The following is a 17,608-nucleotide window of genomic DNA, read 5'->3' as shown; positions in this document are numbered from 1 at the left end:
TGTGTATACATATATAATACATGATGATGTATATACATGTGTGTTTATATAAACATATTTGCACACTCATATATATATATACACACACAAATCATATTGAAGATACATACATATACCTGTTCAATATTATGTTCATACCCCACTATTTCTCTAACATTCTCTTACCAAGGCCACAGTGTCCGGTTTTTCTAAATCTGAAGGTCACTCTGTCCTTCAGTTTTGACGCTGCCGCGTCTGATACCGCAAGCAGCTCCTCCTTGTTAGGGAGCTCTCTGGCTTCCGCCATTTCTCCCTCCAGCCTTCCTTCTCCCTCTGGCCACTCCTTTCCACTTTCCTTCCTGGACTCCTCCTTTTCTACTCACCCTGTGCTTGTTCTGGCCCTCAAGTCTAAAGCCTCTTCTCACCTCACTTTGCAGATTCTAGAACATGTCACCCCTTCCATCATTTCGGTCACCTCCTACAGCCTGATGTCTCCATTCCAATCTGCTCCTGAGTTTTGGGCTTGAAAGATGAACATGTGCTCCCTGCCCGTCATTTGCACCTGGCTATCCCCTGAATCCCTTGACTGCGCCTTGTCAACTCCGTACCCTCTCTGGGCCTCTCGTTCTCCTCTCTGTGAAAGTCACGATCAACTCCCAGCATGCTCCAGGAAGCTTCCAGGGAGATGACCTGTGGGCCCTCGGGACTGATTTGCTGATCAGGCAGAGCTCACTGACGGACAACGGGGCAATAGTTTGATTTTCCCACATTACTGCCACCAACCGCTCCTTCCCCTCACCTCCTTGTCCCTTGGACACACTCAGGCACACTGCCTGTCTTTGGATCACTTTTCAGTGACAAAAGCGATTACATTGAACACTCTGTGGCTTAATTCCACATGTTTAAAGTTAATCAACTTCCCACCCATTTAAGTCTCCCTGCCCCACATCAGGTCTGACCTTTAGACCAGGGATCCAGCCATGGGAGGGGGCTGAGTGTGGTCTTTTCCTCTTTCTTTGCTTTGTGCCCTTCTCTGGCTTCTGCCTCTTTACCAGGACCAGTGCCTGTGAGTGACCGTGTGCCTCTAGGCCAGTAGCCCCTGGCGCTTCATCTCAATTTCTTCACAGATTGAAGGTAGCAGGAAATGATGCCCAAGGCCCCGCCAGATCCTTCGGTTCTCTTTCTCTTACCAATACCAACTCATTGGTCCAAATTACCTTGATAATTTTTGAACTTGTAAATCTCCTGCTTATTTATACACTCATAAAAAAAAAAAAAAAAAAAAAAAAAAAACCCTGTGGATCCATCCATTAGGCATGTTTTTAAGTAAAAGCAAGATACAGAGGCTGTGGTGTGAGCCTTGCGTTTCCGGAGTGCAGTGTCTTGTTAGTGTCCTCCTCTCTCCCAACGTTGCTCAGGCTAATGCAGCATTTTTCATTCCATGTCACAGGGGGTCACATATATTTTTCTTAAACCACGATCACACTCCACATAGGGAGTTAATAGCCTTGAGGTGTCCTTGGTAATAAGTGCTTCATTTACCCCTGAAATGGTGACCCACAGTTGCGTCTCAATGTTGTTTTCCTTTTCAGAATCTCTTGACTGCCTTGTAATAGTTCGGTTATTTTGAAACGGTCCTCTTGTCTTATAATATGTTTATGCTTTGGGATTACAAATAGGAGAGCGATGTTGTTGATCTAACTTTTGTCAGAAGTTATACGGTTTCAAATAAAACTCTTGATATCACGGTGTTTTCTCAAATTTCTTAAATCACAACCTCGGTGGGGAAACATATTTCATTCAAGATGACAGCAATCACAAATTATACATTTGTGGGAGCGAGTCTGTGAGAAAGACTTATTTTAATGTAATTTTAACAGAAATAATGCATGGACACAATTTAAAGGCAAAAATAATGGTCTCCGACTCCATCCCTCTCTACAAATTGAAGATTCCCAGTGTAGAAATATTTCAAGTCTTTTAGTTATTCTTCTGGCATATAAAAAATATTTCTAGGTCATATCCTTATACCACTCATCCCCACAGTTCCGTTTCACACATTACCTTTTGGTTTCTGGGTTAGGGGGGAGGTTTGGAAGCTGTGGTAAGAATAAAATGACCTTTGCCTTAAAATAGAATCTTGTTCTTCTGTAGAAGACAGAGCATCATGTTAGAAGGACCCTTAATCACCTGATCCAAGATGGATTGCCACCATGACCACATTTCATTCAGTAGGATGGGGAGAAGGAAATAGAAGAGTCCATTGTTCCCTTTAAGGACACAACCCAGAAAAATATACACATCAATTCCCCTTTGAATCCATTGTCTAAAACATGGCGTCACGGCCCCACCTCACTACAAGGGAAGACGGGAACACTGATCTTTACTCTAGGCAACCACACTATCAGCTACAATTCTCTTACCGTGGAAGAACGGAATATATGTTGCTGGGCCATCATTGTTCTTTCACATGCCCATGTTGAAATAAGGGTCTTCTACCCTTGTAGATAAGCCTCATGCACACACACACGCACACACACCAACTTACACTTTGCACCCCTGTTCCCCAAACATAATTGTTATATCTCAATTTTGGTTAGATCAACATTTGTTGTTTAAATTATGAAATATCATTAACAACTGAATCACAATGTACTTCCTCTTTTGACCATCAGGAAATACATTGTATCTCGGCAGTATCTTCCCTTTTATTGATTAGCTATTTCTTCAGTAAGATTTAGTTGCCATAAAACATACCTGTTCATTTCAGAGGTCTGCAGGCTGGGCTCTGCTGCTTCTGAATCACATTCTCATCCTAGGACTAGCCGGCCATCAGGGGTAAATTCTTTACACAGTGATCGCAGAGGCGGAAGAGGGAAAGCAGAAACACCAACCTTTGAAATCCCTCTTTAGAACGGACAACTCTCGCTTTGACCCAGCTGCCATTTGCTCAGGTGAGCCACATGGGCAAGCCCAAAATCAAGACAACTCACCACAAGCAGATAGCAAAGAATTGACTACAAGCAGAGATGGAGAATTAGGGACAAATTCCAAGGAGGCTTGATTCTCCAGCTCCAGTTCAGGGACCATCTCCAGGCCTGCAGCACCCCACCACCCTGGGCTTTCCCTTACCTGCTGTGGAAACATCCCTGCTCCTATCTGCACAGGACCTCCACTTTCAGAACCGCATGTCTTCTCTCTTCCCAGCAGGTTCTCTCTTCTTTATGGGTGTCTATCTATCCTTGCCATCTTTTATATTTAGAATTGGAGAAGTGCTGATTCTCAGCCCTGGAGGTCTTGAAGGACCCACCTAAGGGTGTACAGCAAAGACCTAGCCCTTCCAAAGGGAGAATCGCAGATGTCGTTATTCATAAGCACGTTCCCTTAAGTGATCAATTCCCTGCAAAGAGAAATTTCTCAAGTTTTAATATGGGGAAAGTGATAGCTACTGACATTCTCAGAGCTGAAGAGAAAATGTGATGATCTTCATTAAAATAAGTCCTAAACGATGATTCAGGGAAAGGAAAACGATTCCCGATGGGAGGTCTAAGAAACAAGAAATGAGAGAGTGGGACATCTAAAATGGAGGGGTAAAATGCAATGCCAGATAGTTTCCAGCAGTGACCCAGCTCTCCTGAATGTGCACCTGGAGGACACCATTGTCCATAGCAGTGTTGTTCACAGCGCAGAAGTCTGAGGGGACACCCATCGGCAAGGGGATCGATAGAAAATCATGATCCTCGCCCTCAAGGGAATATTATATGGCAGTGAGCAGGGAAGAAAGACAAGGACATGGGACAGTGTTTCTTAGAAATAAAATATTAAGTTAAAAAAATAAAAAGCCCCAAAAGGGAGTATAACATTCTTAAACAATTCCAACAAACTTGCTTATTAACAAGTTTAAATTCTTTGAATTTTCCCACTGTTGCTGAAATTAAACATATTTTTAGAAAAACCAATTTAATAATAAACACAAAATTTAGAATACGGGTTCCCTCTTAGGAAGGATTAAACCGGGATGGACTAGAGGAAAAACGTAGCAATTTAGAGCTAACACTTAAACCACATATTTGGCTATGGGTACATGGGTGTTCTTTGAATTACTGTGTTTTTTAACTTGTCTATATGATGAAATACACACAAATATTTTTTTAAATCTTGTAAAGAGGGAATAAAAACAAGATAGGAATAAATGCTAGAATATAATAGCATGAGAGGTCAGAGGGAGATCTTCAGAATTTGATTGCTTCTATGATCCTTGTAACATTCTTGATGAATGTAAAAATGTTAATTTGGGGGGTTTGAGTTAGAGAGGCATGCTAAAATTATAAGGGTATCCATGAAGAAGAAAGAAATGGGATAAAGAATTTTTAAGCCAAAATAAAATTCTGGAAAGAAAAACAAACCTAAAAAGAGCAGAACAAATAAATCAAGCAAAAGGTAAAAATAAAAGCATAAATGGCCTACATTCACCAGTTAAAAGGGCAAATTCAGTAAGAATTTTTTAAAAATCTAGACACATGCAGTATATGAGATACACTTTAAAGAACACAGGCTAAAACATAAAAGGATAGAAAATTATCAGAAATAAGATAAACAAAAGAAAAACGATTTTATGATAGCAGAAAAAAATAGACTTTAAGGTCAAAAACATAACAGACTTAAATAGAAAATTTTCCTTTACTTCTAATATATAATTACAAACTACCATGAACAAATAGCATAGCTGTAAAAATATACCACAAAAAAGGAAGAACTCTATCATATGGAACCTAACTTCCTCCCATCTAACCTCCGGAGAGACGTGATTCCCACCCTAGAGCTATTCACCCAAATCCCTCTCCCTCCCCACTACCCCTGTACTCCTCCTTGTTCTGCTCTCTTGTGGGATCTGCCTCTCAGGTTCCTATGTTAGCTGGCTTTCCACTGGTTTGACCGACAGAAAACCCTCTTCCTCTTTCCCTACCTCATCTCCAGCAACAGCAGCATCTTCAGTCTGCTCCCGATCCCACCTGTAAATCCGCCCTTTAGTAACAATAATCCAACCTGCTTCCCTTGTTCCTCGAGCCTAGGAGAGGTAGTCACTCTACCAATCTTACCAATTTCTAGGGCTTTTTTTAGTGTGTTACCAGTTTTGAGCAACTTAGAGGAGGAAAAGAACAACTTAAAGGGTGAAAATTTTATTTTGGCTCATGGTTTCAGAGGTCTGTCCATGACTCAGGGCCTGAGGTGAGGCAGAATGTTATGGTGGAAGAACGTGGTAGAGGGGTACTGCTCATGGTAGCCAGGGAGTGAAGCGAAAGAGAGTGAGGAGCCAGGCACAAGATGTAATCCTCAAGGGAAAGCCTCCAGTGACCTACTTCCTCCAGCCATGCCTATCAACCTACAGTTACTGCCCGGTAATTCATTCAAATTATCAATCCGTCAAATGATGATGTGACAGCTCTCATAATCCAACCTTTTCACCTCTGACCATTGCTACACTGCCTAATATGTGAGCTCTTTGGGGGACATTTTTAGATCTAACATAACACTTAGTGTTTCCTCTTTGGTTTTTCGGTTTTTCCACCTTGGTGTACACATTACATTTCCTTTGTTTGAGTACTAAAACCAGTTCCTGTTTTCTTAGTTGGGTCTTATATTAGTTTTTTTTTTTTTTTTATAGTTTTCATGACATATTTGTCATGTCAGGATATGTAAATCAAAAGTCTGGTGAACTTGGAATTTCAAGTCTTAGAAGATTGAAATTCACTTGTCACTTGGGTCACATACCTTTCTGGAGACAAAGGAAGAAACTGTGTCCAGAGATATTAGTGTCACTGGCAGGATTTAGTTCCACAGTTTCCAATCCCTTGTTGACAGTCATCCAGGCTCTGCTCTCAACTCCTGGAGGACACCTGCATTCCTTGGTTACATCTTGAACGTCAGCAACAGTGGGTCAAGTCCTCACTGTACCTCATCTCCCATCCCTCGTCTGCCTCCTCCTCTTGTGCCAAGCTCCTTACTGACTCTGATTTTGAGTGCCTATGTGATTATATTGAGGCTACAAGGATAGCCTAGAATAATCTAACTTCATGTTTACTGATTATCAACCTTAATTCCAACGGCAAAGTCCTTTTTGCCATGCAATATAACATTCACAGATCTAACACCAGGAAGCAAAGATCATGGGAAACAAAATTCTGCTTTCCATCACTGTGACAAAATACCTGAGATAAATCAACTTAAAGAAGGAAAGGTTTATTTTAAGTCTGTACTCACTTGGTCTGGTTGCTTTTAGGTCAGACAGAACATCATGGCACACAGCAAGCAGTTACTCACCTACTGTGGGATTGTGTAGGGAGGAGAGAGAGAAAAAGAGAGTTCAATTCCTTCCATCATTCCTACCTCTCAACAGTTCCACCAGCTCCAAATAGTACTATCAACTGGGAACCAAATCTTTAACACATGAGTCTTTGGGGAACACTCAAGATCAAATTACACCACATAAGTCTTCTATTATTTCTAGAAACTTCTGGTTCTTGCTCAGTTGAGAGTGACTCATCTCATCATAGGTGTTTCCTGACAAGACCTTTTGTGAGAAATAAATTACTTGGAAGGTACAGGCTCACGTCTTGCTTTATTCTCCAAGGCCCCTGGAAACCCCAAGGCACTGGTTCAAGATCCCCATAATGCCAGTAGAGTGGGTCACCTAAGTGATTAAGACTGCATCTCCCCTTCCTTTTCTCAACATTTATGTGTAGGAAGCATTTAAAGAGAAACCAAGTCATTTCCCACGGTCAGTTAATGGCAAGGAGATGAAGGTTATATTCAGTCATTCACCTATCCTTCACAAAACACTTGCTAAGCTACAGTATGTAACTTGGGAAACAAAAATGAAATAAACCTTGTTCATCCACCTTGTCCAGCAAAGCTTCCTGTTTGTCTATCCAGGACACAAATACAATAAACTCGTTTACATGCCTGATGCTGGTCGGTGAAGTCTCCCACACATTTTTTACCCAGAAATTTGATTTGCTCTAAGAATATCTGCTGTCAGCATGGTGGACCTGATTCAAATCAAGGCTGTGTATCCTCGGGCAGTTCACTGAATAAAAGTTCTTACCTAATAGGTTTGTTGTGGGCAGGATTGAATTGTTCCATGCAAACCACTTGGAACTGACTTATAATAAGCTTTTAAGGAGTAATAGCAGTCATTGCCATAAGTGATTAACCCCCTTGAGCCTCAGTTTTATCACATACAAAATGGAGACAGTAGCAAACAGCTCACGAAGTGATGGGGCTTAAATGAGATAGTATGTATACCCCACCTATGGCGTACAGGCTGCACACTCCCTCAGCCACCTGAGTGACAGACACAGTACTATGTAGCTTATATGTAATTAATGTAGGATGCACACAGCAGTAGAATACTCTGTGGGGGTGGTCTTTGGTAGAAAGGTGTACAGCAGGGATTAGGATCCTTAGTAAAACCTTGGCCTTTCTTATCCTCATTTCCCTAAGAAGAATACATTGCTAATACTATGTCTAGAACTCAGAATTCTCTATTGTTTTAGAAATGAAACCCAAAATATAGATTTTTCCTGTTGAATTTTTAAATTAACTAGAGAATTAAGCCAGTCTCTGGGAATATAACCTAACAAAACAGAGAAGATTTACAAGTCTCCTTCCACAGGAAGCATTAGATATCAGTCTCATTATCACTTATTTTCCCTTTGGCTGATAAAACTGGTCTCCTTGGGAAGATCTTTGATAAACTAAAGGATGAGAGAAGAAACCTGAAGCCAGGTGAGATCCAGAGAGTCTCCAGAACAAATGAGAGAGAGTCAGATCAAGAGAGACAGCTTCCCTCTTATCCAGAGCTGCTGTCCAGGGTGGAAACAGCAAACTAACACTGTCAGAAGAGGCAGAATGAGAATAAAACCCCCAAGACAGTAGTAGAAGGGTGGACTTTTTTTTAACATTCTCCACACTCCAAGATGCAGCAACCTCCCGCAAGCTGCCTCCGCCTGTTAGGATCTGACAGGTCTTGTGTCAAGGGAAGCCATGGAGCCAAAAGCCTTGTCAGAGTAAGGCCAGGAAGAGCACTAGGAACCAGGAGGACAGGTGCCAGCCTGACCCAGAACCAACCAACAGCCAGCCCAGGCTGGGCGTGTTTGTCTGACAAGAGAAGCCAGCACCCCCAAAGAGGGGCATGTCTTTACCCACCTCAGAAAAGATTCTTTTGGTTTTGCTGGAAACAAAGACTCTATTAAACTACCTTAAATAATATAGATTTGTTGTCAGGATTCAATAGAAGGGACAGGATCACAAATGCAGTCAGTTTGTCACATGAAATCCAAGGCATTGTCAATCCCGAGACTTTACCATTTCTTCTAGTAAATACTGACTCTTTATTCAAGGAATTATCTCGAGTCATTTGTGGATGGCGCTGGTACTCTTAGGACTGGGAGGTGGCCTGGCAGTTGCTGGAATGGAGACGGCTGGTGAGTGTTCATTCTTGTCCATGTAACTGACATCAACGGAGGGTCTACACGGGCCACTGCTTACCAAGATCTGGACCCTTGGGATGGGTCCATTCTTGGTCCTCAGGATTCAGTAAGTGGTAGCAACTAGAAGAAAGGGGGTTGTGCTAGGAGTGGCAATCACAGGGACACAAAAACTTGATATCCTGACCTTGCAAAAGATGGACAGAGAAGCCAAGGAGGAAATGGAGAGCAGGTCCTCCAGAAGCAGAAGGATCTAAGAGATGTAGTTCCAGCAATTGCCCTGAATGGATTTTTGCCAAAGCCTTAGGTTGTCTTTGATGTAGTCACTGGTATCACAGTCTATGCACCCAGAGGCATCTCTTCTTGTCCTTGTCCCAGCTGGGGACAGTCTAAGATAATGCTTATAAGTTCATTATTTGGGAGTCAGACAAACACGGGGATTCATCTCTGGTTCTGCTCTGTGTCCCCTGGCCAAGCCACTTAATCCCTCAGGGTCTCAATGTCCTCCTCTACATAGTGAAAACTTACCTCCTTACGCATGACTCTTAGTAGCAGTGTCTTTCACTCTGCAACAGGAAATGGATGAGGACTTGGACCAGAGGAGAGAAAGGTCTTGCGGGATATTGCATCCATGGCAGCAATGTGCAGATGGAAAAGGGATGATTTGAAGGTCCTGAGATCATGGACCCCAGAGTCTGTTTCTTACATTGTCCTCCTGGGGACTGCCTGATACTCTGGCATGAAAGAATCAAGAGTTATAACGTTAGAGTCCAGGCCAGGATTGCCACAAAGAATCCTGGTAATTGTAACTCTGAGGAGGCAGAAAGATCCTTCTCCAAAACACCACTAGAAGGCCCTGTCTGGTCTTCGGTTAAATTTCTGGGACCTCTGGAGCCCGGAGATAGCACTAGGTTGCAAGATATGGCCTTTCTCCCTCCCTGTGCCCTATCACCAGATGGAATGACCTGAGAACCAAAGCAGCACTAGGGCATCCAGGGAGAAAGACGTGGTACCTTGTGGGCATACAGCCAGGCATAATCTGTTTTCAAAGGCAAGGCCATGCAAAAGTCACAATTGCAATACAGAAGAAAACAAATGCAAAAAAATTAAATTTAATTTAAAAAGAGAAGAAAGCAGAGGCTGAAAATGGGTTTACCATCTTGTCAAGATTTTTCTCTAAGAACTACTTTGGAGTAGGACTGTGTCTTTCAGTCGAAGAAAACACCAGAGTTCAGGGGTGATTTAGGATAAGAGAGGTGGGGACCTTGGCCATTCCACTAGTTTGGATAAGTGGTTGCAAAAGATAGTATAACTTTGCAAAATCAAGGTGACTGAAACTTACATATGCCACAGTAAGGAAAGGAGAACACATAGGTTATTGTGTTATTATTCGGAAAGAGCTGCAAAGATGTGGGCCTGAAAGAGACCATCTCACATGCTTCGTGCACAGCATTTAAATGGTCAGGGTTCATCCAGGGATTTGTGGAGGTTCCGATGCATTCAGTCCACTTAGAGTGACCAGTTAGCCAACTGCATTTGGGCTGCAATCGCCTGGAAGTGGACTGAGCCAGATGTCTCAGGCCTGTCAAAGAATCTAGAGTAGAGGGTGCAGAGGCTGCATGGGTGCCTCTGGGAGTTAGAGGTTGACATTCAGCCTTTGCCAATAACAAGATGCAGCAGAGCATGCTCAGAGTGCTAGGGCTGAGTGAGCTGAGTAGAAAAGACGGTTTCCGTTGGACCCGGGAACAGCTAACTTGCCCCCCTCTGTTCTGAAATCTTACCTTGTACCAAAGTTATTACTTGCTCTGTGTTGATGTCCAATTTCCTCAAATTGTCTCTCCAAATTTGAGATGCTTGTGAAAATATTCAATCTACAAAAAGGAAACTCACGATAGAGCTAAAGCTCAAATTCTGTGCTGTGCACAGCTATGCTATTAATTTTGGCATTTCGGCTTTATTCATGAGCCACTTAACACTTCACACAGCAAGATGTTTTGGATAACTGTAATGAATTTCATATGAAGAAAACAATTTAAATATCAGTCTCATTCGTATGGATTAATTAATTTCAAATATAATTTCATTTTCTTGAATTTGCATTGCTGGTTGTTTTATTACTTTTTAGTAAAATTAATTCCTTTCTTATCCTTCCCTATCTGTATTGGGATTTGGACAAGATATGGTCATCTAGAACTTCCACTTCCATCCAGGGAAAATTCTAGAACCTGTCAGGTATTCAGATAGTTCCAAATGAATTGGTTATTGAATGAAGAAGATACTGGCTTTGAGGGAGATTTTGGGAATGTGAAGAGTTTAAGTCTGAATTGAGAAACTGAGTGAGGAAAAACATGAGCCCAGAATGTTAACTGTGTTAGTCTCTGGTTGAATTCAGCATGTTGTTTGTGGCTCTACTGAACGAGAGATAAAGATGTAAGGATAAAAGAACTAACATGCATTTGTTTCTTTTCTATGCCAGCCATTGTGCACAGTACTTTGCATACATTATGTTATTTGACTTTATCCTTAAAGTTAACCTCCGTGCTCCCTCATTGATACAATTGAGCATGATAACAGAGCCTGCATCATAGATGGTGAGATAATGCGTAGAAAAGCTCAAAACACGTTAGCTGTCATTTCTGTGTCTGCTGCAAGTAATGACGGAGTTAATCCCCACAGTAATCCTGCAAGGTAGGTTCTACATGACTTGCTCCCAATTAAACAACCAGAAGTAGCAAACCCTGTACTCAAACCCAGATCCTGACTCCAGACACTTTATTGCTTTTACTCTAAGGATGTAAAATAACATTTTTCACTCTAAATCAAGGACCAAAATATTTTTCAAAGGCATAGCTTTGAAAGGAAGAAAAACTGGATGAAGATGAAGACAAATGTTTTAGAGAAAGGAAAGTATAATTTTTAAAATCCAGGCATTTCCACCTACTCGTAGCACATTCTTTAACCTCTCTGACCGATACTTACATTATCTGGAAAATGATAAACCTAGGTCTTTGAACTTAGTGTTGCCTTAGTTAAGGTGATACTGCCTCTATTACAAAGAAATCCCAAAATTCCATTAGCTTGAGGGAAGAAACAGCAGCAAGGGAAATAGGAGGAAGAGGCTGAGGACTTTCTCCATGCTGCAAGAATCCAGGCTGATGGTCTCTCCACGGTAATCAGTTGGGCTCACGGGCTCATCTTAAGCATAGATGCCCAGTGGAGAGGATGGAGGATGCCTTGGAAGATTTTTATTGGCCAAGCCTAGAGGTGTATATGTCACTTCCACCCAGATTCTATTGGCCAGAACTCAGACACATGGGCACACCCAAATGCAGCAGAGGCTGGAAAATATAATCAAGGTGGCTTACATGGGGAAAGAAACACGGGTTTGGTGAAGAGCTAGCCACTTTCTGACACCATCCATCTATACCATGAACACAGGACACACTTCCAACTTGATTTATACATAAAGTTTGCTGAATGATTAACTTTTAAACAACATACAGAAAACATTTAACATAATGCCTGCATGTGGTGGATTTGCAATAATTGCAAGCTGTTTTATTATTCCCTCATTAGTTCATAAAGAGTGCAATAATGAGTACCGCCTAGGGACCCGAGGTACAACACAGGTCTAACAAAAACGTAATGGTAAGTCCCAGAAAGACAGCAAAGTGAGAGTGGGGCAGAGCAACTGGATCAAATTTTGATACATGTGACGATATTCAGTCTACAAAAAGGAAAATCATAATGGGTAAGGGCACAAATGTCAGTGCACAGCTGTGCTATTATTTGGGGCATTTCAGCTTTACTCCTAAACCACTTAACACCCCCACAGCAGGATGTTTTGGGTAACTCCAATGAAATTCACAAAAAGAAAACGATTTACATATCAATCTAATTCAAATAGAATGAATTAATAATGATCAGATTTCCCAAAAATTTAATGAAAAAAGATTAACTTACAGATCCAAGAAGCTTTGTGAACTCAGGGTTGAATAAATAAGAAAACCATACTTATGGCATCATAATACAATGAAAAATCAAGGATGAAGATAAAATTTGAATCAACTGGAGTGAAATGATATGGTGCAAGTGAGAATTCTTAAGTGGGAAGTTACAACATGGACTTCAAATAGATTTTGATAAGTTAAGGATACCAAACTATAATGTGTTATTAAGAGATGAGAAGTCAATACAGGAAACAAATGGAATTTTTCTTCTAAAAAGTTATTGAACAACTTCTCCCAAAAAAAAAGGCAGGAAATTGCTAGGAGGAAAATAAAAATACAGAAGGAATAAATGAATAACAAAGAGCAGTATTATAGGCCTAAACCCAAGACCTTACTAATACATTAAATATAAATTCACTCTATACATTCTAATTAAAAGGCAAAAGGTATTGAACTAAATTCTAAAATAACAAAAGATAAATATATCATCTCTTGCTGCATACAAGTGATGTACTTTAACTGTTAAGATAAATAAATTAAAAATTAAAGTGGGATAAGAATAGAAATCAATGAAAGAGTATATTGACCAACAAAAGGAAAATTAACAAGTCAGAGTTGAGTCCTTGTAGATTAAGGAAATTAATCAACCTGAGTAAACTAATCATGAAATAGGAAAAATCACATATCACCTTATCAACTAAAGAGGGGAGGGGCAGGACGTGGTGGTGCACGCCTATAATCCCAGTGACTCAGAAGGCTGAGGCAGGAGGATCTCGAGTTCAAAGCCAGCCTCAGCAAAAGCAAGGCTCTAAGCAACTCAGTGAGATCCTGTCTCTAAAAAGTACAAAACAGGGCTCGGTGGTCAAGTGCCCTGAGTTCAATTCCTGGCACCCAAAATTAAAAAAAAAAAAAAAAAAAAAGAGGAGAAAGGTATGAGTACAAACCTTACCAACACTAAAGGATAATCAAGGAAAATAACAAATAACTCAACTACAAAAAAACCTGAAACTCAGGTGAAATGGGAAAATTGCTTCAAAATACAACTTCAGAAAACTGAAGCAGATCCCAAAAGAAACAGAAAACCTAAATATCCCCAAATCTGTTAAAGAAAAAGATTCAAATGAACAGCCACAATGAAAATCACAAGCACACATGATCTTCTAATTCTGCCAAATATTTAAAAAGTAATAAATATCAATGTCACACAAACTCAGGAAATGGAAAAGGATGTTCCCAATTCACTACATGAGGCTGACCTAAGCCTGGTACCAAAATCAGACATTAGAAGGAAAAAAATAGCAGAGCCATATCGCTCATGTACATAGGCACACATATCCTTTTAAAGCAGCAAGTGAGATTCCACTAAATATAAAAAAAAAAATGATGATCAAATGGGGTTGTCCCCCTTCAAAAATGCAAGGTTGGTTCAACATTTTGAAATCATCCCATGCAATTCACCATATTAACAAGATAAAAGGAAAAAATTGGGGATTAATCTGATCACCTCAATAGATACAGAGAAAGCACTTAATGCAGCACATATCACTGACAAAAGTCCCTCAACAAACTAGGAATAGAGGACATAGAACATTTACAGAAAACAAAATTATAATTAACAAAATATTTGGTGGTGAAAGAATATTTTTTTCCTCCTAAGGATGAAAAGAAAAAAAAAAAACAAGGATATTTACTTCCTAACTTATTCAAAATTACACTAAAGGTCTTCATGAAATAAAGCAAATGGGGAAAAAAGGAAAGGCATACTGATTGGAAGGAAAGTAGCAACATATCTATTCACACATCCCTGAAGATTAAGGACATAGCAAATGAGTTCTGGACATCAAACTGCAGCTTTTTTTAAATGAGAAAGAAATAGCTTACTTAAAGCCCTGCTACTTTTTAAAAATTCTATTGCTGTATCATAATTATACATAATAATGGGATTCATTATATAAATTTATAAATGCATGTAGCATAATTGAATCAGTTTCATTCTTTCCCTCTCTTCCTCTCTCCTCCTGATCTGTTTGCTTTACTCTATTGATCTTTATTATTATTATTACTATTATTATTATTTCAATTAGTGCATTTTATATATACGTGTGTAAGATTCCTTGATTCATTGTGGTACATTCATGCATGGACATGGCATGACTTGGTAGATTTCATTCCCCAATGCTTTCCCTTGCCCTTCTCTCCTCCCTTGCTCTTGATTTCCTTCCTCTATTCTCTTGGTCTCCCTTCTATTTTCATGAGATCCCTTTTGTTTATATTCCTTTTTTTCTCCTCTCTTTCTTTCTGGCTTCTGCCTATGAGAGAAAAACAAACAAACAGTTGACCCTTGATTGAGTCTGACTTACTTTACTTAGCATGGTGTTCTCCAGTTCTATTCATTTACCAGCAAATGACAATTTCATTCTTCTTTATGGCTGTATAAAACTCTGATGTGCATAGGAACCACATTTTTTTTTATCCATTTGTGTGTTTGTGGGCACTTGGACTCTTCCATAACTTGGTTATTGTGAATTGTGATGTTATAAATGTTGGTATGCATGTATCACCATAATATGCTAATTTTAGGTCTTTTGGATAGATACCATGAAGTGGAATAGCTGGGTAATATGGTGGTTCCATCCTAGTCTTTTGAGGACCTTCCAAAGTGGTTGTAACTACTTTGCAGTACTGCCAATAATGTATAAATGTACCTTTCCCCCCACATCCTTGCCAGAAATTATTATTTGTATTCTTGATGATTGCCTTTCTAACTGGAGTAAGATAAAATCTCAGTGATGTTTTGATTTGCATTTCCCTGATTGCTAAGAATGTTGAACATTTTTTATATATTTGTTGGCTATTTATATTTCTTCTTTCAAGAAATGTCTGTTTAGTTCATTTGCACATTTGTTGATTGAAGATCTGCTATTTTATTTTATCATTTATTCATAGCTAAATCTAATCCAAACCAATAAATGCAAGAGCTTTACTGTGTATGGACCTTCTCTGAAGTATGCTAACACAAGCTAACCTTCAGGACTCCAGATCTTTATAGTTCTCAATTCAATTTTAATATTACCAGTAGTAGAATTTATTTAGCCAAGCTTGGGTCAGGTATTCAGGCAGTGGAAGGTTCTTAGGTCAACTGGGGGCATGCACTCAGAAGGGAGTGTATGACCCCAATCTTTCTCCTAGTGATATAATCTCTAATTAAGTGATATAAGTGTATGACCCCAGTTTCCTTCCTGGTGATATAATCTCTAATTCCTACACATTTCTTCCACTGGATGTCATTTCACCATAGACCTTTACCAGATCTGAGTCAAGGCTGGCACCATGTCCTTGAACCTCCAGAACTGTGAGTTAAATAAGATTCTTTTCTTTATAAAGTAAACCTGCCTCAGTTGCTTTGATATAGCAACAAAAAGCAGAGTAAGATGTTCCTGTACTTCTTCCAGGTTCCATCTGAGTCATAATTTCTTTTAAAATTTTCTCTGTAGCTCCCAAACTCTGGATAGTTCTCCACACAAGTGTTCCCACTGAGCTTTGTCTTTACTTATCACAGTAAATATCACACTCTAGTGTAATTGATTTTTCAATTATCCATCTCTATCATTGGAGTCTAAGCAAATTTTATGCATTTTTATCCCCAGGCCCAGCTAGTGCTTAGCCAAAAATATGTACTTAACAAATATGTATTTAATAAATAATGTTGACTCCTCAACATGATCACCTTATCAACTTATTGCTATTTTATAGGTGAGAAAGTTGAAACTTGAGAAAGATAAATAACTTATGTAAGCTATTTTGTGGAGAAATGAGGAACATGATTTGCACCCAAGGCTCAGGAATCCAGAACCAGTACTCTTGCCTCACTAGACCATCCACTGAGTGTCTTCTATGTGCTGTGTGCAATGCCACATATCCAATAGTCTTCTTTAGACTGCAATAGTCTTTGAGGCAGGTGTACCAGTTTTACATATAAAAAAAACAACTATGGCTCAAAGAAGTAAAGTTCAATGTCAAGGTCACATAGTTGGTCAATGGAACAATGAGGGTCTAGCTCTTCCCTTCCCACAGAGAAGGAAATTAGCTGTGATCATGAGTCAGATACCCAGCAAGCTCCAACAGTCAGACAAGCACGTTCCAACAGCAGGGTCCAGGGGGAGAGATCACCAGGTCCAAGCATGTGCCACTTTTATCCTGAAGTATTCTGACAGGTTTTGTGACTCTCAAGATTGTGTCTTTCTTCCCTGTTCCCCAGGAGTAGCACTGTAGTGTTCTGCTGAGCTATTTATAGATCACCCAAAATATGTTTAAGGATAGTTCACGTGTGCCTGTTGCAAAGTATTGCAGGAGTGATTATTTTTCCAATGCCTGGGGGAAATTCAGGGGGCAAAGAAATATATAATAGCTAAGGAAAAATCCAATGCATAGGGTGCTTGAAGTCTATTTATAGATTAATAATTTTCCTCTTCTCTTTTCTCCATTAATATCTATTAAGTGAATGTGCATTAAACACATTTGGCAAAGGGTAATGTCTTATTTAGATAGTGGTCTTTAGGTAATGTGCTGTTTTATATACGTTTCCTTTCTGTCCTCTCCTTTTCATGGTTAAAAGAAAGGAAGATTCAGTATCACAGTTTGAAAAATAAAAAAGAGCCCAGTAGCGTATCCTCAACGGTTAGTTCCTATTATGCCAAACAATCTTCTCTTCAGGTGGTAAAATGGAACTGGCAGTTGTAAAATAATTGTCCCCAAATAACAATAAGTATGCTATTGTGTTTCAGAGGACTCATTGGTTAGGAATCAAATAGTGACTCAAGCTCCTAGGTGCTAGAAAAGACCAAGTATCAAAGTGTAACCTAGAATCTAAGTATCATTTATTTGGAAGCTTGCCAAACCAACATATTAAAATAAAAAAGAAGCCATTGAACACTATCTTCAGATTTTCTTTCAAAAGAAAAGACATCTCAGGTTCACAACAAGCTTTTGGAATGCCGCAGATCACCAACACCACAGTGCAGAGGAAAGGACTTGACTTTTGCTATAGTGTGGATCCAAAGGCCCACTGCTGAAGGCTTGATCAATAGCCTGTGGTACCATTGGTTGTGTGCAGGGATGGAACTTTAGGAGGTGGAACCTAGTGGAAGGAAGTTAGGTCATTGGGGATGTAGGTCATTGAAGAGTACATCT

This window comes from Sciurus carolinensis, chromosome 10, assembly GCF_902686445.1.
Source record: "Sciurus carolinensis chromosome 10, mSciCar1.2, whole genome shotgun sequence".
NCBI lineage: Eukaryota > Metazoa > Chordata > Mammalia > Rodentia > Sciuridae > Sciurus > Sciurus carolinensis.
The sequence above is the reverse complement of the archived record's forward strand: the minus strand, read 5'-3'. Positions refer to the sequence as shown.